Consider the following 5,330-nt stretch of genomic DNA (forward strand, 5'->3'; position numbering starts at 1 on the left):
TATCAGTTTGTGCTCATAATATTTTAATACGTTGGAGCTCACACCATCCACAATGACCTTCTGAGCCTTCAGCCACAGTCCAAACCACTGATGTCCAGTATCTGCTGTCAGCTCCTCACTCGTCCGTCCTCCTCGCTCACCTCCCGAAAAAGACCCGAACTCCCACTCAGCTTATACATACAAATTAGCATAACAATTCTCCATTGGTTAGTTCCCCCCTTATCTACAGTTATAACATTCCAGCTACAGAAACCCATTACAGCATTAAATAACATTACAGAGAAGCCATTTTGTTAGCCTGAACAGTTAACACCACAGTTAATGGTACATACACCATTTATTTTTGCAATTTAGAATGATTTACAAATGTACTGCTGTCACAAAAGACAATTTTCCTGTCATCTAGGTCCGTGACAATAAATATGATTCTGAAACCATCATTGTTTCTTTTCCCACAGATGCTGTGCACCCACTGTGGAAAAAGCATGATTGCATTGACCCATCTACATGCCTCAGAATTTCTACCTCCTACCAAAGATCCACAAACCTGCCTGTCCAGGTAGACCCATTGTTACAGCTTGCTCCTGCCCACTGAACTCATTTCTGCATACAGACAGACAGACAGACAGACATACTTTATTGATCCCGAGGGAAACTGGGTTTCGTTACCAAGAAGTGTAGAAATATAGCAAGATAAAACCATAAATAATTAAATAATAATAAGCAAATTATGCCAAGTGGAAATAAGTCCAGAACCAGCCTTTTGGCTCAGGGTGTCTGACACTCCAAGGGAGGAGCTGTAAAGTTTGATAGCCACAAGCAGGAATGACTTCCTATGACGCTCAGTGTTACATCTCGGTGGAATGAGTCTCTGGCTGATGGCTGAATGTACTCCTGTGCCTAACCAGTACATTATGGAGTGGATGGGAGACATTGTCCAAGATGGCATGCAACTTGGACAGCATCCTCTTTTCAGACACCACCGTCAGAGAGTCCAGTTCCACCCCCACAACATCACTGGCCTTACGAATGAGTTTGTTGATTCTGTTGGTGTCTGCTACCCTCAGCCTGCTGCCCCAGCACACAACAGCAAACATGATAGCACTGGCCACCACAGACTCGTAGAACATCCTCAGCATCGTCCGGCAGATGTTAAAGGACCCCAATCTCCTCAGGAAATAGAGACACTCCCCATTCGACACTGTTTTATCCCCCCTTGTTCAATCCCTTCCCACTTATGTTCGTGACACTTCTCATGCTCTGGATTTTTTCAATGATTTCAGGTTCCCTGACCCCCATCATCTTATTTTCATTATCGATGCCCAGACCCTATATACCTCCAACCCCACCAGGAAGGTCTCAAAGCTCTCCGCTTCTTTTTGGATTCCAGACATAGCAAGTTCCCCTCCACCACCACCACTCTCCTCCGTCTCTTAATAATTTCTCCTTTGGCTGCTCCCACTTTCTTCAAACTAAAGGTGTAGCCATGGGCACCAGTATGGGTCCCAGCTATGTCTGCCTTTTCGTTGGCTTTGTGGAACAGCCATGTTCCAAGACTACACTGGTATCCATCCCCCACTTCTCCTTCGCTACATCAACGACTGGATTGGCGCTGCTTCTTGCATGCATGCTAAACTCGTTGACTTCATCAACTTTGCCTCCAACTTCCACCCTGCCCTCAAATTTACCTGGTCCATTTCTGACAACTCCCTCCCCTTCCTTGATTTCTCTGTCTCTGGAGACAGCTTATCTACTAATGTCTACTATAAGCCCACGGACTCGCACAGTTACCTAGACTATCCCTCTTCCCACCCTGTTACTTGTAAAAAGCCCATCCCCTTCTCACACTTCCTCTGTCTCCACTGCATCTGCTCTCAGAATGAGGCTTTTCATTCCAGGACGAAGGTGATGTCTTCCTTTTTTAAAGAAAGGGGCTTCCCTTCTTCCACCATCAACTCTGCCCTCAAACGCATCTCTCCCATTTCACATACATCTGCTCTCACCCCATCCTCCTGCCATCCCACTAGGGATAGAGTTGCCCTTGTCCTCACCTACCACCCCACCAGCCTCTGGGTCCAACATATAGTTCTGCCATCTCCAACAAGATCCCACCACCAAGCACATCTTTCCCTCCCCCCCACTTTCTGCTTTCCACAGGATTGCTCCCTACACGACTCCCTTGTCCATTCGTCCCCCATCCCTTCCCACCAGTCTCCCTCCCAGCACTTATCCTTGAAGTGGAACAACTGCTACACCTGCCCTTACACTTCCTCCCTCACCACCATTCAGGGCCCAGACAGTCCTTCCAGGTGAGGCGACACTTCACCTGTGAGTCGGCTGGTGTGGTATACTGTGTCCGGTGCTCCCGGTGAGACCCGACGCAGACTGGGAGACCGTTTCACTGAACACCTACGCTCTGTCCGCCAGAGAAAGCAGGATCTCCCAGTGGCCATTTTAATTCCACGTCCCATTCCCATTCTGATATGTCTATTCATGGCCTTCTCTACTGTCGAGATGAAGCCATACTCAAGGCTGGAGGAACAACACCTTATATTTCGTCTGGGTAGCCTCCAACCTGTTGGTATGAACATTGATTTCTCTAACTTCCGTTAATGCCACTCCTTCCCTCATCCCTATTTTTTTCTCTCTTTCCCTCTCACAGTAACTCCTTGCCTGTTCTCCATCTTCATCTGGTGCTCCCCTCCCCCTTTCTTCCTTCCAAGGCCTTCGATCTCCAGCCTTGTATCCCTTTTGCCAATCAACTTCCCAGCTCTTAGCTTCATCCCACCCCCTCCTGTCTTCTCCTATCATTTCAGGTTTCCCCACCCCCTCCCACTTTCTAATCTCTTTTTTCCATTAGTCCTGATGAAGGGTCTTGACCCGAAACGTTGACTGTACTTCTTCCTATAGATGCTGCCTGGCCTGCTGCGTTCCACCAGCATTTTGTGTGTGTTGCTTGAATTTCCAGCATCTGCAGATTTCCTCATGTTTGATAATTTGACTTTTTTTTGACACAGTCAACAGAGACTCTTTCGTGTCAAAAATGAAAACAGTTCCCTACAAAGTGACAAAGTGAAAATTACAAATATAAAGCACAAAATAATTGATTGCATAAGTATTCACCCACTTCAAGTCAGTAATTAGTAGATGCTTCTTTGGCAGCAGTTACAGCCTTGAGTCTGAGTGGATAGGCCTCTATCAGCTTTGCACATCTGGACACTGCAATTTTTCTCCATTCGTATTTACAAAACTGTTCAATCTCTGTTAGATTGCATGGGGATCATGAGTGAACAGCCCTTTCCAAGTCCAGCCACAAATTCTCAATTGGATTGAGGTCTGGACTTGACCACTCCAGGACATTAACTTTGTTGTTTTTAAATGAAACACCTTTTTATTGGGCGTCTCTGGAAATGCAGCTCATTAGCCCCTCACTAACAGCCACTGGCCTCTGCAGTGAGAAACCCACCTTTCTGAATGCCATTCGAAATCTATCTCGAACAAATAGGTCTCTCACGGGAGTATGAGTCCTTCCTCCTTGAAGCCATTAATCTGCACAAAGCACCTTGTGCAACAGGGACGGCATCCTCAGTCATCTTCCCTCCCGCCATCTCCCAGCTCCCCACACCAGAACCTTCTCCCAATTCCACCATGCTGATTGGCAGACACCAGATTACTAAGTTGAAGAACAAAGCCTCTTCTTATCTCAGCTCAAAGCCAAACAGGCTGAAAATGAAACAGACTGTTTCACAGAACTGCTAAAATAAAATACCTACAGCATAGCAATAAAAATCTTAACCAGGGTTAAGATTAGCTATTAGCTAACATTAGCTATTCCTGTGTAGCTTTGGCTTTGTGCTGGGGGTAACTGTCTTGCTGGAAAACAAGTCTCTCAAGTCACAGTTCTCTTGCAGACTGCATCAGGTTTTCTTCCAGGATTTCCCTCCCTGTATTTATCTGCATTCATTTTACCCTTAACCTTCACAAGCCTTCCAGGACCTGCTGCAGTGAAGCATCCCCACAGCGTGATGCAGCCACCACCGTGCTTCACAGTAGGGATGGTGTGTTTTTGATGATGTGTGGTGTTTGGCTCATGCCAATTATAGCATTTAGTCTGATGGCCAAAAAGCTCAATTTTGGTTTCATCAGACCATAGAACCTTCTTCCAGCCGACTTCAGAGTCTCCCACACGCCTTCTGGCAAACTCGAGCCGAGATTTCATGTGAGTTTTTTTCCCCAAACAGTGGCTTTCTCTTTGCCACTCTCCCACAAGGCTATGACTGGCGAAGCATCTGGGCAACAGTTGTATGTGCAGTCTCTCCCATCTCAACCACTGAAAGTTGTAACTCCTCCAGAGTGGCCTCCCTTACTAGTCCCCTTCTCAGTTTGAAGGATGGACTACTCTAGGCAGATTTACAGCTGTGCCATCTTCTCTCCATTTCTTGATAATTGACTTAAACTGTACTCCAAGATTTATTCAGCGACTTGGAATTCTTCTTATATCCATCTCATGACTTGTGCTTTTCAATAACCTGTTTGTGGACTTGCTTGGACTATTCTTTTGTCTTGGTGTAGTTGTCGCCAGGAACAGCTGCACTTTCCAGAAACAGGTGTATTTTTACTACAATCAGTTGAAACACCTTGACTGCACACAGGTCTCCAAAAACAGATCTCCAGTTAACTAATTTTGTGACTTCTAAAACCAATTGGCTGCACCAGTGATGATTAGGTGTGTCATATGAAAAGGGGGTGAATAATTATGCAATCAATGATTTTGTGTTTTATATTTGTAAATGATTTAGATCACTTTGTAGAGATCTGTTTTCACTTTGACATGAAAGAGTCTTTTTCTGTTGATCAGTGTCAAAAAAAGCCAAATTAAATCCAGTGTGACTCAATGTTGTAAAACAATAAACATGAAAACTTCCCGGGGGGGGGGGGGGGAATACTTCTTATAGGCACTGTATATATGTGTGCCTAAGGCTTTTGCACAGTACTGTGCATTCTCATCTCCACTTCCACAATACAGTACTGTGCAAAAGTCTTGGGCACATTGGCTACATTGACGAGCACAGTACTGTATCTTATGGTCTTCTCCCTTTTATCCTTTCTGTGTTTACACAGAATATATACAGGGAATATTTCTGGAACCTAAGAAAGCCATTTGGCTCACTGAGACAGAGCTCACCTGTCTAACCACAACTTTCAACACTGGATCCAAAGTCCCCCAGCTATAATCCTCAAGTCCAAAGCTAAGTTTTATATAACTGCAGTGAGGGATTTCGCCTCCACAGCTTGGTAACAACAAAAAGGAAAAAAAGAGGCCCACAGAG

This window comes from Hemitrygon akajei, chromosome 31, assembly GCF_048418815.1.
Source record: "Hemitrygon akajei chromosome 31, sHemAka1.3, whole genome shotgun sequence".
Taxonomy (NCBI): Eukaryota; Metazoa; Chordata; class Chondrichthyes; order Myliobatiformes; family Dasyatidae; genus Hemitrygon; species Hemitrygon akajei.